This window comes from Passer domesticus, chromosome Z (genome assembly GCF_036417665.1).
Source record: "Passer domesticus isolate bPasDom1 chromosome Z, bPasDom1.hap1, whole genome shotgun sequence".
NCBI classification, from domain to species: Eukaryota; Metazoa; Chordata; class Aves; order Passeriformes; family Passeridae; genus Passer; species Passer domesticus.
This window is the reverse complement of record NC_087512.1, coordinates 66,638,392-66,658,727: the sequence shown is the minus strand read 5'-3', so window position 1 is coordinate 66,658,727 and position 20,336 is coordinate 66,638,392. Positions and strand designations below refer to the sequence as shown.

Sequence of the window (20,336 nt, the reverse complement as noted above, 5' to 3'; positions counted from 1 at the left end):
GTAAATTAATGACCTTAAATTACAAAGTTAAGTAAAATGTTACTACAAAGTCTCGGTATGTTAAAAGCTAAGCTGGCTAGTAAGCTTACAGAGAAGATCCTAAAGCATAGGAAAAAACAGTTGTAGTTACATTAATGATGTTACACACAAAGTCAACTTAAGCAATAAACTTACTTGAATATGTAAATCTTACTTGTGTGCGTCATGGGCTTCTGTGACCTACAGTTACCCGAGTAAACATTTCAGCAAAGACATTTCTGATTGATCACTACGTGTCCCATTCCACAACACAAGGCAAGATAGCAGACACAAATGGCAAGATAACTGTTTTAGCTTTTCATACCTACAGATATGAATAATATACTTATTTTGTACTAAATACCCTTCTTTTAACAGCCAAATGGGGATTTTTAAAAAGGTTTCCTACACAAAGTCAAAAACATCAGATAAAGGAGGTGGTGAAGAGGGAAGCATAGATGCTTAAAATGTCCTCTGTAAGAGATAAGGAACATGCAGTTCAATAAACATGCTAGAAGAACGCGCTGGTAAACACGTTTGTAATATTCTGAAGTTTTTGTAAATTTATATTTACCACAAATATTTTTATTTTTACATATATGTATATTTAATATATAAATATTCTTTACCCCTTTTGTTAGAAAGAAACCTTTTCATAAATTTAAGGTAACAAATATATCATCTATAAAACAGAAGAGGAAAATGTAACAGGTGAGCTAAATCTCACCAAAATAAATTATTCCATACTATACAAAAAAGAGTTTCATAACTTCCTCTGAAAGTTAGTTTCAGAAACCTCCCTAAGTAACCACAATCCAAAACAATTCCACAGCATGGATTGGTATGTGATGTCTCCTCTTCTACATCCTCCCTGTGCCAAAGAGGGGACATTAAAGTGGCTTACCTAAGATCACAGGGAGGAACAGATGTTCCAGTCACTGTCTTTATCTGCTGTCATCACCCTAGCTTTTAACTACCTTCTCACTAGACTGCTTTTATTTAAGCAACTATTTAGTTTAAACATACATTTTTCTTCACCCGGCTATTTCAGCTGTAGCTTACAAACCTCTAGAAGTCCAGTGACAATATCTGGGAGGCTAGTCAGAATTACACTTACAAAAACAGGCACAACAACATCACACTTGATCTCATTGTATCAGTTCTGCAGCAGCACTGAGGAAGCATTAAAAAAAATTAAGGATCGTCAGAAAATATACAACAATTACTTCAAAGTTACTTTTTCACCTTTTAATAGATCAGGGAAATAAATTATATAGAAGTCTCAAAACATTTTTGGAAGTGTGTTAAAGGCCTAGTGTACGCTGGAAACATACCAATGCATTTACATTAATAAATGACTCCCAAGTATTCACAATCAGTTTTAGATAATTTAAACCCGGCTGAAAAGGATTGTCCCACTCTTCCCTTAAGCACTATCAGGTAGTTGGTTCACACAACCTCAGGTGAGGTATGAAGGGTTGACTGATAACTCTAAACATCAATTTGCAGTTGAATCAGTGAGCTTAAACTGTGAAAAAACAGTAAATCAAACTCCCCTACAACTTTGTTATTCCTGTGGTTTGTGTGTGATTTTAATTACATTATTACTTTTATGTACAATATCCCAAAGAAATCACTCAAAAGTAAAAAGAACAGCTTGAGGAACAAGACATAACTATATGTTTTGTCTACGACAGACTGAAAAAAAAAAGTTCAGCTGGAGCAAAGTTAGATAAGGACAGTTAATATAGTACCCTGTTCTTTTAGCAATTTCTTTTTTTGTAATTAGAAGATATTGGAGAAAAGTAACCACTGTCACTTCCCTATTCCTCATGATGCATTTACTGTTGTCTCAAAGGCATAACTAAGCTACATTACTCTTAAGCTCATATTCTCTTATTCTAAGCTCATTATTCTTAACATCAGAAGACTTCCTAGTCTTTTTTAAACAAATTTTCAAGACAAGAGTAAAAAGGTTAGAAATACATTTAACTTTAATACTTCTAATCACAGAACCATTGAGCACAGTAACTAGTGAACCAAGAACAACTCTATTGCCATAGGACAAACTTTGTGGATACAGTGGGGACACTAAGATTTAATACAATGCATGAGCTTTAGTAATGCAATTAATTTAATTATGAAAATATGACAAAAGGAAGTAAATTCAGTCTTGTTAATTGTATGTAAATAAGCTGGACAAGGGAAAAACTCATAGGTTCAGGTACTCTTTTTTTTTTAGGGGAAGAACAACTTCGGAAGGGTTAAGACATGGCCTGTCACAGGTTAATTCTCTTAATTAATCTTGAATATATTTATCTTGATCACACAGAAGAAAAAAAAGCTCTACAGAAAATGTGACGTATCGGAACTAGTACTTTAGATTCTGAAAATCGTTTACATTTTATAAGCCAGTATATCTATTGAATGCAGAGTGGCAAGAGAAAAAGATTAATTTAATTAGCTGAAAGTCATTCTCAACTAATGTAAATAAACTGCCGTTTGCCAGGTAGTTTTTTTCATTTCAGGCCAGCACAACAAAATACCACTTTTTTCCACTGAAAATACTGTTTAACTGTTGAAATGTTTCAACTAAAAAGAAATTGACTAAAGGATATTAAGGTCGAGAGAACACATCCCCTAAAATATAGTTAGCACAGAAACTTCTATCTCATCTTTTCCCTTTAAAACAAAATTGCATCACTCCCATCTTGGATTTTAACATCCCAATGCAGCTTGGGATAAAATGCATTCACTAGATAAGTGGGTTAAGAAGAGGCGTGAGTCTAAAGAGCAGGTGAATTGTTTATCCTCACAAGCAGTCATAACGCAGGCAGCAAGGCTTAATATGCTTAACAGTGTGCTTCACTTATAATCATGCTTAAGCACATGCACAATATCTATTTCTAACTATGTAGGCACTTACAAATTATCTTAACTATAAAACTCAACAAAAAAAATGTCTTCGATTATATTGCAATTTCTTTTTACACATCGCATATCACTTCAACACTCATTAAGGGAGTACCAGTAAAATGAACAAGAATGCCTGAAAATAAGATCTGTCCGAGTTCCATGGTGAACCACTAAAACACCACTTTTAGAGATTTTAATTAATCAAACTTAAAACCACTACATTCAGAGCCTGCCTATAAATAACTTCCTGAAAAGCAAAATAAAAGGTAAGAATAAAAGAGCACTAGCAGCTCAGTTTGCCTCTAACCTGCTAATCTGCTAAACCAGCACAATCGCACTCCAGCAACCTGCTTCTATGGACCAGGAAAACAAATATACTTGCTCCTACAAACCCAGCCTGGTGCTCGGTCGGAGCAACCACGGCCAGCAGCACCGACACCGGCGGCCACACCGGGAACCCCACGGCCGCAAGCAACTCCTGCAGAAGAGGGCACTCGGAGGTCTCACAGCGACGGCTTTTGCCGCCCGGGAGCGCAGCCACGGGGAGGCGGCGGCGGGCCCGCCCAGCGCCGCACGCCGCCCGGGGCACGGCCCCGCACGCCCGCCGGCTCTCTCTGCCCCGGCCCGGGCGGCCGCCCCGCTCGCCGCCGCGCCCGCAGGAGGCTCCGCGGCCCCCGCAAGTCCCGGGGCCGCCAGGGAAAGGAGGAGAGAGCCAGGCAAGGCCTCGGCCCACCGGGGTGCTGCGACCGCTGTAACCGCCGCCGCTGCACCGAGAGGCGGCCGGGGACAGCAACCTACCGGGGAGCCCAGAGGAGCGGGACGCAGGCTCGGCGTTCGGCCCTTCACCTCCGGGGACTGCTTCCCGACCCGCCCCGCCCCTGGCGCGGGGCTCCGAAGCGGGGCCGGCCGGGGCGGCACCCCGAGGCGGACGGGAAGCGGCGGCGGCCCCGAGCGCCCGCCCCTTCCCACCGCGGCACAGGCGCCCGGGCGGGCGGGACGCGCCGCGCGCCCCGAGCGCGGGTGATTGACAGGGCACGCCGGCCACTCGGGGGGCGGGAAGCGAACGTCAGGTTGGGAGAAGGGGCGCGGCTTGCTGGTGGGCAGAGCCGGCAGCCAATGACGGAGGGGCGGGGCGGGGCGGGGCAGCCTGGGGGCGGGGCCGCGCCGGCGGCAGCGGCCGGAGGGGCGCCGGGGAGGCGGGAGCGCCTCGGCTGCGCTGCTGCCCTCACAGCTCCGAGATCGCACTCCGAGGAGACCGCGGCGCCTGCCCCGGCTCCGCTGCGCGCCTGCCTCGCCTCGAGTTTCTACTTACGGGGACAAAGGTTCCTGTTTAATATGTGAAGGGCTGGCCTCCAGGGATTGCCCTGTGCCCAGCGGCGGCTGAGTCGATGTCAGACCGCAGCCGCGGGGCGCCTGGAGCCGCGGCTCTCTTCCATCCTGTGCTGGGGACCAGTCCCCTAAAGGCCGGGCGGATGGCGCCTGGCAGTTCACAGAAATGCTGTGCGCTTGTTCGGCACTGTCCCCACCCGTGGGTACACTGCTCGTCACGTTCGGGCATCCCGCACTCCCTGTCCTGTGTGTCCACGCGGGTAACGGGGAAATCAGACCCCCACTCTCACTTGATGTCTGCAAGAGCTGCCACGTAATTATTAAAAAAAAACCCAAAAAAACCAAAAACGAACTTATAACTGCTATGGGTTATATTTGCCCAATTATCCAATTAAAAAACCAAACATAATTAAATGTAACAGCAATTTTAATTAAATAGCTTAATATATATAAAATTAAATACACTGGAAATATTGACAGTATAATTTGGTTAAAATAAGGAATAATTTGTTTCTGATAATAGCGCATAGGCAAAAATAACAGCGCGGGGTACGGAGTGCAGGGCCTGACCCCCGTCCCCTCACGTACAAGCTGGTCAAGCCAAAATTTCGCTTTTTATGCTGTATGTCATTACCATCTCCTATTTTTGGTTTGTCACACTTGTGTCACTACCCTCATCATCACATTTACCACGCATGCTCCACCATTTTTTGGGGGGTCTTTGAGGAAGGCATCTCTTCTTCCTTGGTGTATTTTAATTCACCTTCTGGATTACACATCCACCCCTCCTCTCCCTTTCTTTCTTGGCATTACACCTTTAACTGCTTTATTATTTCCAAATATTAATTACCATATCGATATTGATTACTGTTTCAATTTTGTCAGCACGAATCATACCTAATTACCACACTATGTAATAGACTTGGTGCCAACACTTGTGCAAAAGAAAACAGATATAGACTCTTTCCTAGTTGTCCAGTCAGGGGAGTAGCATTTTAAAAACCTTGAGATTTGAGTGTCATTTAGACCACTGAGGGTCTAAATGACCCCTTAAAGGGTCTAAGGCTTTAAGTATTACCTTTTTAATATTTTAATACAAAAAAACTACTTTAAAAGTTTATTAACAACTTGTTTTTCCGACATTATAAATATGGAGGAGAGAAGATGCAAAGGATAAGTGTTGGAGGTCCTGACATATTGCTTGGAATATTGCTTGTTCAAATAATTTTTTAGGTAAAGTTGGCATATTCTGAAACATTCTAGAAGTCCTCATAGAAAAAAGAATTAGCAGCAATACAGCTTCAAGAAACTTTCGGAAGTCATTTGCTGAAGCTTCATTTCCTTGTCTCAGTAGTAGACATTGAATTCCTTTTGCCAAAAATCCTCCATAGGCAATCTGTGCTGTAAAAGATGCCTTAATCAAAAAGGAGTGAGCATATACTTAATTCCAGTTAGTTTTGCAGAATCCTGATGGACACAAGCATTCCACTCTCACAAGCAAGCAGAGACAAAAACAAGTTTTGCATTACAGTGATGCTAAGTTCATCTTGTACAATTGTCCTGAAATTTTCAATCAACTTTAATCAGAAATGGGCACATCTTCACAAGTACTGGTTTTGCTTCTCCCAGTCTTTTCCAAATATATTCTCATAAACCTAACAATAAGTGCAGATTTTTTTTTTAATGCAAAAGCTGTAGGATATTTTTCCAGTTATAATTTGTTATTAAAAAAAATCATTAGCTGTTGGTTTAACTCAACAAATTACTTAGTAACCTGTAATTCTAAGATTTAGGTGATGAACATAAGGCAAAAGAGAAAGATGCTTTATACATGTCACAATTTACAGAAAGGTGCATCAGTTTGGGTAGGTGGAATTACAGTCGAGCTGCAGTGGTGAAGAAAGTGGATGATTGCTACATGTCATCTTAATCTCCAATAGCAACCGAGACATACTGTGCTATGTATCAAGTACATAAAATAATGGAGATATAAAATAAAACAGAAAAGTCATGCTGTGGCTTAAGCTTTATAGAGTTCTCATGGTTTAATCCCAGCCAGCTGCCAAGCTCCACGCAGCCACTCACTCCCACCAGTAAGATCAGGGAGAGAAATTGAAGATTAAAAGCCAGAAAAATTGTGGGTTGAGATAAAGGCAGTTTAGTAGGGAAAGCAAAAGCCACACCTAAGGAAAGCAAAACAAGGAATTAATTCACTGTTTTCCATGTGCAGGCAGGTGTTCAGCCGTCTCCAGGAGAGCAGGGCCTCATCCAACGTAACGGTGACTGGGGAAGACAAACACCATAACTCCAAACATCCCCCCTTCTTACTTCTTCCCCCAGATTTAATTGCCGAGCATGACACCACACGATAGGGAACATCCCTGTGGTCAGTTGGGGTCATTGTCCCAGCTGTGTCCCATCCCATCTCCTTGTGGACCCTCCCTACTAATGGTGAGAGGCAGAAAACCAAGCAGCCACGAGCCGCAGACAGGAAAGGCTTTGACCCCTTGTAAGCACTGCTCAGCGTTAACTGCACACGTATGAAATACACATTGTGTTTCTAGCAGAAACGTGAAACACAACCTCCTACTAGCTACTGTGAAGAAAACTTACTCTGTCCCAGCCAAAACCACCTTGTGAACATCCTAAAAAGTGATGACTTTATATATAACTTGCTGTGTGTACATATGGATGCTGTTCTAAGTGAAGGAAAAAGTACTTCCAGTGTTTAGTCCTAGACAGCATTATTGCCCTCATGGAATCCTTTGACAATTCCTGTCCACACAGACCAGTAACAGAAATTGCCAGGTACCACACTTCTTAACTTTATAAAACTTTTTATCTTTTTAAAAAGTACTTTATTATAAAGGTGACGTGATATTTCATTCTCTGTAATATTTCAGCTTTCGTTTTAATGTTCACCATTTGGCAGTATTTCAACGCCTGTTTCCAGTAGCCTGCACCATTTTATTTATGCTGTATTTCTCTAATGAACTTATTCCCCCTTACCATGCTGAACTATTTAATTACTAGATACTAATAAATTAAATTCTTGCACTAGAAACCCACAGGCATAATGTCTGGATTTTAAGTATTATAGTTCCACTTTTCCTTCACATCTTAAAAGCTCTTCCAGCTTCTTAAGATCTTTGTTCATTTCACATGTGGAAGAAATAAATGGGATTCTTCCTTCCACCCTGTGTTTTAAATTCAGTTTCTAAATATTTGTTCGATATCATTTGCTAAATACTGATCTTTTTTCCACTGACATAGGATTTGAGCCAATCAAGCTCATTTGGAATGATTCTCCTCACACACAGTTCCTTAAAATTTTTTCCATTCAGGGTCCTGTAACTTAATCCATACACCTAGGAAGATCTCAACACCTAAAAATAGAGCTGAGCAGGCATTAACATAAGCTGCTGCAGTAAATTAAGTATTTTTTATGGACCATCCAAATTCTGATTAATTACCCTTTAAGTTCTTTTTTCTGGACTAAAAGTTACTAAAAGTTTTTCTGGACTAAAGTGTATGATAAAAAAATTACTGTGACATAGTAAAGTACATAGTCACAAGCCAGCACTGTGCCAGGTCTGTGTGGAGAGGCAGTGGAGAGAATCTTTTCCTGGCTGCTGTAAACATGTGCCTGCAAACAGACAACAAACAACCCTGGATACCTTTCATTTGTTCTAAAGTTCATGCAATTTGGCAGTAATGCTGATGTGAAGGAGAAAGCCTGACCTGGTTGGATTAGCAGTATGCATTCCAGACTGGAGTCCACTTATAGATTCCAAAATTTTAGGACTACAAGGAGCATTTTATAGTCTTTTTATGAATGTAGAGAGCACAGAAAGGAACCTGGATTTGTTAATACTGCACGAGAGAAGCGTGAGGTTCGTGCAGTTCATGGTATAGTGCTGTCATTGGTAAGGGTGGTTACATGACCAGTTAGAGAATTCCTGTAATACACAAATCTCGTGCATCATGCAACAATAAAAAATTGATAGAATGCCATTACCTTAAATCAAAAAACAGTAATTCTCTTCATCTATTTATGTCATCTCACCCCTGTACAAATATTATACTACTTTCTCATCACAAAGTTGTTGGTTGAGCTAAGTGCTCAGCAGTTTGCTGGTCACTGTTTTTCTTTGGAAGAACTGCCTATAACCAAGGAAGAGTGCTCCTGCATGAGGGAGGGATGTGGAAAAGTTCTGTGATCAGGCTGATCCGCTCGATACTAATGAGCTTTTAAAAGGTGGTGGAAATCAGAGTTGCACCAAAACCAAACCAAACCAAAATTACAAAAAAAAAAAAGCCATGAGAACGTGTAGAACTTCATTCATGATAGGCCTCAACTACATCTAAATCTGTTTCCATACAAGTGATGAATTATCCCATTCAATCGTATTAAAAAAAATGACTCAGGCCAAGTGAAAGGACTGAAAAGGCCACATATGTAAGAACCACATGATAATGTACAGAAAATCAGGTACTTGGGCAAAATGCTACAATTTTAGAATTTGAGATAGTGATCAGTGATCTGATTGTTGACCTAACGCTGCTTCATGTACAGGGAGCATTTTAAGCATTTAATCATAGACCTGCTTAACCTATTGTAATCAGTTTGTCATTTATACAAGAGGTTGAACAGAACATACGTATTTTTTTATGTAATTAAGAATGATCATCAAAGTTCAAAATCTAGAAACAAGAAAACATGGAGATTGAAAGGTTTTGGCAAAAAATCAAAGAGGTATTTGAAAAGGTTTTCTGTCTCATAGGCACTTTCAAAGCTGAGCTTGCCAGCAAATGTTGAAAATAAAACTAGACCCTTGTGTCAGAATATTTAGAAATAAGTCTATTGCTTTCATTATAAAAGTTCTTCTTTGTTTTCATTCTGTGATTCCCCCTGCAACTATTTTAACCTGATACAGGGGTGGGGTTTTTTTTTGTTTTTTGTTTTTTTTTTTTTTTTAATTGAGCTTTCTTTTATTAATGTAGAAAATTTTTAAGAGTAGTTTCTCTTTTTCAGCAATATAACTTCCTTATATTCTCTGTCCCATTTCCTGTTTTCAGTATGTTTTAGAAGGGCCTCCATAATTCTGGAAAATTAATTTTAAAAACCCAAACCAAAACACAAAAGATTATTGCTATAATGTAATTTTCTTCAATCTTTTTCAGGCACTGAAATCACATCTTGGTGATTATTTTCCTCTTTTACTCTAACAGTGAGGAACTACAAATAAACTATGTCTTTCAAGCTATTCTGCAACATGTCCTTTCATAAGAATAGTTAGTAAAGTTCAAGGTTTTTAAAATGCTACATTTGCTAATACATGCCAGACTGCACTAAAAATTGCACTTGATTTTTATGCTAGCTGCTAAAAGGTTCATGATTTGAACCTTTCCCTTGAAGAGCAGCAACAGTCCTTTGAATCTAGATTTTGACCCTTGTTACACCGGAGACTCTGCACTCAAATCTGTTCTCTAGGTTTCTAATTGTTTGAATGCTACTTTAGAAAGTCAATAGTACATGAGTCACATTAGGGTTTGTCTTTCTAACTGTCTGCCCAATCAATAGCATTCTGCTCATTGACACTAAAATTTTTTCCTGAAATAATTGATCAGATACAGAACTACAAGGCAAAATTATGGCTGTCCTACCTACACTCCTACCTAGACCAAGTGGCTTTTGTATGGTAGAAGCTAGAGAATTCTCTGAAGATTTGTATCCTATTATGAACTGTACTGGCTCTTATGGGAATGTGTGTTTCTCATTAAATGTTAAAGAGAAGTAACTTATATCCATCATTACTCAAATAATGCTTTCCTGTTGGAAAGAACTAGTTTTACAGTAGTAAAATGTGTGTTCAGATTTCTGTTGCTTTTGCTTCGTTTTCCAGATACAAATATTGCACTGGATTGATCACAGTATTTTACATTTTCTTTGAAAATTGAGATCCATGGACTTTATTTTACAGATAGAAAATTAAGGAAGAACTGAACCTAAAAAATAACTTTGCTGTTAAATCACATTCAAGGAGATTCTCCTGACTTTATGTTATTATCTATCCTATTGATTTCTTAAGAGTTTATTCCACTGATTTTGACCCTAAAAAACCCTATGGATCTTTTTAAGATATGAGTATTAAATTTCTGAAAATTGGGTTCACATGGATTGGGAGGACGAAGTAAGATTTCCTGCTCAATCCTGAAACAGAAACCACTTATATGATCAGATGGAATATAAAGGATGAAATAGCTTGGCTTCCTTAACATCACTGCCTTTTCATTAGTTCAATAAAAATCAGTTTTTAAGGGCTGCCTATGTGCTCTATGGTGCTGCTATTATATAATTTTCTCTGGATACTTCCCAATGATTGCTAAAAACATGGGTATGTCCACATACCCATGTTTTCAGAACTCCTCTTCTTTATTCATGAAGAATAGTAGTACATTCAACAAAATGCTAAGCTCAGGGGATCATGATTACTATTGCAAGATCAAGGACATTTCTGTGAACACGTTTTCTGTGAAAATCCTTGAATTTGTAATCTCCAAATTCTGGCAGCTGTTGCTGTACTGGAAACAAAAATGATCATGTGGGGGAAGGTAGAGAGATAAGATAAATACAATGTGACCTTTTTTGGTTTTACAAATAGTTGCTATACGTAAGTTATTAACATGTTCGAGGATTGTTTTGGTTTTTTTCTTTGAGTTTTGAGGTGTTTGCTTGTCAGCAGAAGGCAGGTTGGATTAGTTCTGTTTGTTTTTTTGTTTGGGGGGAGGGTGCTGGTGTCCCAATAATGCAGTTATTACTTTAGTCAATTAAACTTAAGAGAGAAATTTTTTGTTGATCTTAGAACTAGAAATTTGCAAATTTCTAGTTCTAAGAATCATAATTCTAGTTCTAAGTACTTCATACTTCTTAAAGACTGTCTGTAAAGGTTGCAAAGGTAAAATATATCCTTATTCATACCCTTGTATGAACAACTGAGACAGTGGAATATGCAGTCTTGAAGTAGCTAGTGGATACCTGAGTAGACTGGCTCATAGATTTCTTTTCCCTCTATTGTTCTTCCTTCTGAAGACAGGTATATATTACTACCCAGAGGTATCATCACATGCTTCCCATTTCCATCTGAAAAAAAAGTTGACTTTTACAAAACTTCCCAAAGTTTTTCCCTAGGAAAATTACTTTGATAAGGTACCTTGTAAACACTTTGTATTCATAGAAATTCCATATGGAGAAACTCTAAAAGTAAGATAACACCAGTCTGATCAAAAGGTATACTGAGGGATTTCCACATCAACCAGCAAGGCTGGAAGCCTACAGCATCTTTTGAAATTAGCCCTTGGCCTTCATATGAGACCAAATGCAAACAGCATTCCACAGGATCTTTGTTGTTTGTCCAAAGGACTCAAACATCACTACCCAAGGATTAGTAAGACCATAGCAGTCACTTATGAGACTGCCCCCATGTATTTTCCAAGTCACCAATTGTTTTCACATCAGGGAGTTCCTTTGCTTTTTCTGTTTAGTAGCCCTCAATAGATCTCTTTTGCAATGTTAGTTCAAGCTCCCTTTGAGCTCACGTCAAATCTATGCACTGACAACATCCTGTAGTGTGGAAATTCACAGAAAATGCAGCTCCTGTCTGAAGAATTTTGTTTGTTTTGAGCCTGGCTCATCTCTGCCTTGACTCTTGTTAGAAGTCCCACTTAATTTATGCCACCAGTGATTTTGCAATCTCTGACATAACCCTTACTAAACTGTTCTTTTTGGGTGGGACAGGATTCTTTGGTTTGTTTGGGGTGTTTTTCCTAGACTGAAAAATCCACCTCATTCTTTTGTTCCTCGTAAAGCAGTTTAAAGAAACTGTTACATGCATTGGTCATGCTTGTTACCCTCCTCTGAACCTTCTATAATTCCAATACCTATTTTCCATGATCAGGGGGATGAGAATCAGGATGATGATATGGTTCTTTCCATATTATTTTCAAACTATTTTTAATTTCCAATTTTCTTTTGTTTTCACCTTTATAAAGTATTAAGTTGAAGTTTTGCACATAAACTAGGCTCCATTTTCTATATAGTTATGATGAGCCCAACTTTTTATGTGTGAAGCTAGCATTGTTTTGCCCCAGGTCCATAATTTCACATTTGTCTGTCTTGAAGTTCACCTGGCATTTCAGCTGCTAGGTGATTTGGTCCTATAAGATGCAGGAATTTTTATCATTAGATCGTAAAAAAAATCAGATTGGTGCACATTTCTAACATACATTGAAAGTACAGATCACACTTGGATTTGTAGTTGTCTTTTGTTTTGAAAAAATAGAGTGACATTGTAGGATGAAAAGGCATAGGACAAGACATTTATCTTAAGAAAAATAGAAATTCTATCACAATAAGTATAGTGTAGAAAGCCATTGTACCACTGAAGATTTATCTCTGTGCATCTGACTCAAAAAAAGCCCAACAACTCGTTCCAAAGAGTAAGCATGTTACTCTTTTTCAAAACTTTGCAGTTAGTTATATTTTTTCCCATTTAAATTAGCAGTAAGTTGCTATCTTTGTTTTTCCACGTGGGGAAAAAATAAATCCCTGCCATGTAGTTTCAGATAAAACCAGCCCTGCATAAAGGCATTAATCCCATTTTCACTGCATACATAAAGGTTCAAAAGAGTGTGAATGTCCACTTCATGACAATAGAAGCCACCTAGCAGGATGTCACTCTTTAAAGTTTTTGACGTTGTTGAATCTGATGAACAATGAAGATAAGTGTTAAGACAAAGAAAATACACGTAGTTGTTTTCTGCTGGTTTAGTAGGAGAGTGGAGGAAGAAAATCCTTTAAGGTCTCTGAATCAACATACTTCTGTTGTGTGAGAAGTGTGTCTCATATGTTCTTAGTGTAGTTAATAAAAGCTCAGGCAGTGTGCAGTGTAGGCATTTTAATTCCCTTCACAGTCTGATAGAAGAAGGAAAAAGTGCAAGAAGGAAAAAAGAAAAATTTAAGGGTCTGAGTTACCAAGACATTGCTTAGGTTAACAAAATCTAAACAAGAAGCTGTAGCACTGCTTCTGGTATAGACTTCATTGTATATTGATAAATATTTTTCTTCCCTGATGGCTTTAAATCTGCTATAATTATTCTTCTAATTATGTAAACTTCCATATATTCTACACTAATTATATTTGTGTAGAGTAAATTCTCAATTATTTCACTAATTGCTTGTGTTTTATTTTTTTTTTTCCTCTGGCAAGGCTAACAAAGGTAGAACCTTGACAATTTGAAGAAACTATGAAATCTTTTCTTATTCCTATTATGCCATTAAAATGCTATCCATTCCCAGATAGTCCACTGTAAAAATTTTGATAGCAACTAGTTTCTTCATTATTTAGATCATTGTGATAAAACAAACCTATAAGCAAAAAATGAGCTCTAAACCCCAACCAACCAACCAGATTAAAAAAACCCAAAACAGCTAAGCAATTACAGCAAGGGGAACTTTGTCAACACACAATGTTGCCAAAATTAATTAGTGTTGCTTACCCAGTGTATTTTTAACATTCAGCCAAAAGATTCTTTTATTCTTCATCCAAACAGTACTACTATTCAAAGGAATCATTCCACCCTCGCCTCAACTTTGTAGCCTTCATGGGAGAATATACCAGCACTTTATCCTACTTTGCAGTGGGATCAAGCAGTCTAACACAGCTTTTTACCGCTAATACATTTATTCCTAAAATTTGTGACCTCTACTCATGTAATTTATTGAAATCATAAATTTAATTAAATCTTAAAAACATCCATTTTATATTTGCAGTGCACATTTGTAGGTATATAAAAATTAGACACAACTAAATTAAAAAATAACATTCTAAGAGGCCCACAAGGATCATAATTTCCAATTCCTTATCTCAAGACTGCACCTAAATTAATTCAAGCCAATGGTTGTCTAATCTTTTCCCAAAAGATTTCTAGTGGTCATATAATTGGGCAAATAGGCCAAAACTCACACTTGCTTTTAGTACTATGTCAGCCTATAAATTCTGTACCACTGAAAACCGGGACTGGGGAAATCCCCATCTTCTTTATAGGGATAATATTTATATTATTATGTTGCTTGCCAACTCTATCAGAGAATGATAGAACTATAAGTTTAGATAAAGTATATAATCAATACTTGCAGGTGAATTTTTGTGCCAAAAAAGAGGAAGATGGAACTGAGTGAATTAATACTGATGGAGTTTGATGTGAAAGAAATTAGGTAATTCATGTCCTAATCTAAAGCGTTTTTAAAGTCAGTAGAAAAATGTGGAAGGTCAAAATGCTATCAAGCATTCAGGTTGAGAATTTAATCCAACTTTCACTTGAAAGTTAATTATTTTTATTCATGTAAAATTCTTTTTCTGCAGTAACATATGTAATTGTTTTGTTTTCTCATGGACCAAAAATATGGAATGACAATCAGGTATAATTCCCTACTGTAACCATTTTTAACATCTGGAAAGGACATATATTTCACTACCATGTAGAATTACTGAGAGTCAGTTGTAAAGTTATATGCATTCTCACTATTGAGAAGAAGTAATGTAAAAAAATTTAAGACCTGAACACTCCCAAGCATATGAATAGCTTTTCTTCCACATGAATTATTCTGTTGATATCACTAGGACTGGTTTCATTTTTTAGGCATGGCAGGATAAGGATTGTCATTTTTATGATGTTGAAAAAATCATAAAAGAAATTCCTAACCAAGGTAGGAATTTCTTAATGTTAAGAAATCACAAAAATATGTAAATTGTTCCCAGAATACAATAAAGTAAAAACCAAATGTAAATAAACCAGATTTAAATACGTAGGTATCCAGTAAAATGAAATGTTTTTAAATTACAGATTTTTCTGTTTCATTATCATCTCATAAGTCAATATTTGTCAGTGTATCTTTCGTCACTAAAACATTCTTTTCACTAACACATATCAGCCCTTGATTCTGATCTTGCCTAATGCCTTAGGTGGAGTCCACCACCCATCAGTGCAAATAGGCATTATGCCCCTGACTTCAGACCCAAAAATTCCTAATTGGAGACCTAGTTACATGCAATTAATAGGTAAATTATTCTATTCAAGAGATCCATCCTTAAGGTCCAGGTATTATCTGTATTAAAACAGGTAAAGCAAAAATACCTGGTGCTCACACTCTATAATGCTGCATGTTCTTCTTGGCAATACACAGCACAGGTAAGAAAGTTTTCATTGCTTTTTTTTGGAAAAACAATAAATCTTCAAAATGTCTGCTGTAAAAAAAAGTACTTCTAGTACCATTCCTGTCTTTTCAGTAGGTTGTTATAAATAGAAAACTGCAGATGAAAAAAATGTAAGAGAATATCTAGAAAGGGATCTGCTTCTATGACCTAGTAATCATTCATTTTAGCAATGCAAGTAAAGTTTTCAATCACTTTAGAACATGCTTTTAGGTATTATTTTAATTTACATTATTATATCATTCACTTAAAATTTTCCTATTAAAAAACAAGTACTAGAATGTACTAGAAATACTTTCTGAATCAGCAACTAATGAAAGATTCTAGAATTTTAAATAAATAGATTAAGGTCTTAGATTTTTTTTTTTAGAGGCCTTGTTGATTTCACATGGAGAGATTTTTGGGACTTGACATATTAGCATACAGCAAAATGTATTAACTTGCAGATTAATGCAGTATATTTATTCACCCCAGAGGTGGAATGATATGGAAATCATCTTCTAACAATTCTGTCTGTTACTAAAAATGTATGTCTTGAGTCCAGTGTCCTTTGCAATCTAGTTATTCTAGTTGCATTTCAGTAACTGTCTAATTCTAATTTTTTCAAGGTCATTTAGAGGATGCAAAAGAAAAAATACAGGCACTGCTAAATTTTGCTTATCTGGGACTATTGATTTTTTCACAATGCTTTTATAACCTTATAGCATTTAGATTGAAGGCAGAGCAAAACTAAAACCCTTACTATCAGTAAAGTGTGTATATGTGTATTGTATGACTGTATTTGTATGATGTGTACACTCACACACTGTACTTGTAGGTATATATAGACTGTATATATTTATATATATTGTGCAATATATATATATATTATATGCACCTAGGTATGTATACTGGCAGCTCACACCTCGGTAGTGAAGAAGAGAGCAAGAAACACTGTTTTTCTTTAATATATGTCAATATTTTGTACAAAGGAACCCTGATCCTTTTTTGAAGCATCTAGTAATTAATACTAGGGAAAACAACCCCAACCAACTGTGGTTCATTTACAATAGTCCTATGGTAGCTCTGAATCTGTGCATTCTCCTGCAACACTATATGTATTCAACACTGTGAAAATCTAAAGAGTTAATATTCATGGACATTTTATTATATGTAATAATAACAACAGCCACACTTTGCACTTCCATATCTCATGTACTTCCAGTAATGGTATAAGCTTTCTAACAACGATGAAAGAAAGAGACCTCACACAAAGTGTAATTGAGTCAGCATGTCTGTACAAACAGGCAGAGATTGCAAACTTTGAGTAAGTTTTATTATGCCTACAGAAACATTCTGTTGGTTCAGACTAGGCATTTCATCTAACCACTTTACCTGGATTTTACTTTTCACATTAAAAATATATTTAGCAGTTGCCTTATGCAATATGGTTCAGCATCACTTTATACTATATATTATTAGAGAGAAAAAAACCAAAATGTCTTGTGTAGTGTGAATTTATTTGTTTTTTGCAGTTAATAATACTGCCTAAATTGGGCATGATGTAATGAAGTAGGATTAAGACAATTTATTTAAATCTAGTTATCCCTAAAATATAGCCTTTTTTCACCTTGCTGAGTGCTAGTAGTCATCCAGAAAACATGTAAGAACAGGTGAAGACTGGCCACTAGATTCAGCAGCTGCTGGTAGCATTGCAATGCCTATAAATTTGTATTTAGAGAGGAAAATTATCATTCTGATAGTGGAGGAAAGGAGCATTCTAGCAATACCAAGCTAAGTATTAAACCACTACTAACTACAAATATTTCAAACTAATTGCAGGCCACAATTATGAGCGTTGCAGTTACAGAATTTGCAGTTTTGGTTTTGGGGGTTTTTTATGATACTTTAGGGGTAAAATTCTTGCTATTTCTGTATAAAAACTATGCTGAAATATTTATTAGGTGAGTAGTGAGCAGCCAAACAGTAGGACACCATGAGACCAAAGACCAGTCATCATGTACATGAGGGCATTTTTAAATTTCAAAGCCATTCATCATTTTCAGTCTTAGAAATTTCTATCACCAACAATTTCACACAGGATCTCACCTGCTACTTTTACGGAAAAGATCTGAAAATTTAACAGGAACAGTCTGGTAAGCTACATGAACAGTCTTAGAAGTGTCACAGCAGAGGAGTGCTTAAGAGAGATTCAGAATATATTTCAAAATTCTTCAGGATGCTCTTATTTTTCATCGTAAAGTTCTAAATAGTCCTAGTCCAAAGCCAGTGTTTTGTTCCTAGTTTGGAGATATCCACAGGATACTTTCTTTAATTTTTCTTGAATGTAATTGTTTCCTTTACAGATCCAATTCTTCTAACAGTTGTGGTGGGTTGACTGTGGCATTCCCTACCAAGTGCCCACTGCTCTATCAGTCCCCTCCTCATGGGTAGAGATAAGGACATGGAGTCCTTACCAGTTATTGACAGAGACAAAACAGATTCAACTTGAAGAAAAAATTAATATTTTTAATTACCAGTTAAATCAGAGTGAGATTGAGAAATAAAAGTGAAACATTAAAACACCTTCCCCCACCCCTCCCCTTTTCTCAGGCACTTGATCTTCTCTGCCTTCTCCCCACAGGAGCACAGGGGGACAAGGAATGGGGGCTGCAGCCCATGGGGGCTCTAGTCAGTTCATCACACATGGGGGCTTCCCACAGGGTCACAGCTTCCTTCAGGCACTTCCACCTGCTCTGGCGTGGGGTGCTCCACAGGCTGTAGGTGGATCCGCGCTGCCCACAGATAGATGGATTCCCCTGCTCCACAGGCTGTAGGTGGATCATGCCCTGCTCCATGAGCTGCATTGCAGGCTGCAGGGGAATCTGAGCTCCAGCACCTGCAGCATGCTCCTCCGCCTCCCTGTCCACTGACCATGGTGTCTGCAGGGCAGCTGCTCTCACACATTTTCACTCATCTCTGCTGGCGTCTGTTTCACAGCCATTTCTTTTCCCTTCCTAACTCTGTTATCCCAGAGGTGTTATTACCATTCTTCATGGGCTCAGCCTTGGCCAGCAGTGGGTTCAGCTTGGAGATACCTGGCATTGGTTTTATTGGATGTGGGGGCACCTTCTCACTGCAACCACCCTGTAACCCCCACTGCAAAAACCTTGCCACACAAAGCAAGTACAACATACTTTCTAATTTTCATTGATATTCATGATACAGGATATCCATGAGTACAGCTCATGTGAATAGAATTAGGTATCACAATAAACTGTCCAGTGACATTTACACCATTTATGCATATCACAGCTGTCAGTGGAGAAAAAGTAACAGTTTATGACTTTTCTGAAGAAATATGTTTCACTCTTTTTTCTCACATTTTCAGAAGAATAAAACTTACTACTTTTCTAATTTAATCTTTGAAAAGAGCCTTCAGCTTCCCTTCTTCTGCAATTCAAATATCCTTTGTGTAAATTATGTTGTTTTTCTCCTCCAGGTCATGCACTGTGGATCAGCGATTCAAGTTCTAAATTTTGCCTTAAAGACAGTATTTAAAATTTGTCTCTCATATTCGAACTTCATATAAAGTGTGCTCATACTGAGGCTATTTTACAACAAGAAACAATGAAACACTTAAGGATATGCCCAAAGTATTCCAAAGTGTAACCAAACAACCATAAGAAGAATATTTCTAGAATACATATTCCACTTACATGCAATTTAAATCCCCTCTACAAAGAGGTACAGCTATTCATTATTACTTCTGCATGAACAATCCTCAAGTGTAAAAGGAATTCCAAGACAGATTAAATAAGAACTAAAGAAATGATCCTAAGCCAATTAGAAATGCAGCAAGTAAAAATCTTTCAATGTCAATAGAAACTTTTTTTTTTTTTACTTAAGAGAATGAAGTAAAGAAGGCAGAATGAATAACTTTGTAAAATTAAGTATAAGAAAAACCATGGAGAAAAAATTGACATGTCATGTCCATGGGAAGTGAACCTGTGATTGAAAAAAATATCCATGCCAAGAAAAATAATTTATTAATTAAGAACTGTTAAAACTTTATAGGCTCTGAACAAGGACATAAACATAAAAAGTGTTGATTAAAGTATTTAACAATTACACTCATAAATTATTAAATCAATAATTAGTTTAACCATTGTCTATATGAAAAAAAAAATGTAACCAATGCTAACTTAAGAATTGTACCTAGCATTCACTACTTGATTTGACTTCATGAGCTAGCTTATATGTACTCACCTGAATTTAATTATGTTGTTTGCTTACAAATGCGGGATAGGTGAAGATAGTAATAAAGCAAAAGATACTGGAAAGTATCTGCATCACAGAAATTTGAGTACAGATTGACAAATGAATACTTTAAGTGCTACAGTTCAAATTCTGTTGCTAAAAGAGAAGCCAAATAACATTAATTTGTTGAATGTGAATTAAAAGATCAAAGTAAGAACATGGACAAACACATTAATGTAATAGAAAGTGACTGTACTTGAAACAGGGCATTTTACGGCATGTTCTCAGTGGATTAGGTGTTTTTACAATTGTATCTTGGGGTTTTTTTAAGTCTATGTAATTTCAGATAGATTAAAACAGTCTCACAAATTATTAGAAAGAAGTGTGCTGAATAGAAATAATATACAAAATCTTTTCAATACCAGCATTGTCTTTATATTGTTTCATTTAGATGCCTTTCCAAGTCTGGTACAATTATTGAAGTGTGAGAGTCATTAGGTTGTCCCTACTGTTTGGAGTTTTTCTTAGTTTGAAGACAATAAATGCATTTAGAGAAGAGCA

The 20,336-nt window shown here is 37.4% G+C and overlaps 1 protein-coding gene across 6 annotated transcripts in view; it reads right to left on the bottom strand.

Annotated features, from left to right (window-relative positions):
* Positions 1 to 3,895, bottom strand: part of CSNK1G3 (casein kinase 1 gamma 3) — a 71,320-nt gene extending 67,425 nt beyond the window's left edge. For 4 of the 6 annotated variants that reach the window (XM_064405357.1, XM_064405358.1, XM_064405360.1 and 1 more), the window contains exon 1: positions 3,733 to 3,893. The gene's annotated coding sequence lies outside the window, so the exon portion shown is untranslated. Of the gene's footprint in view, positions 1 to 3,732 lie in introns of all 6 variants that reach the window. The other 2 variants (XM_064405362.1, XM_064405359.1) reach the window with 2 other exon arrangements.
* Between the last annotated feature and the right edge of the window lie 16,441 nt (positions 3,896 to 20,336).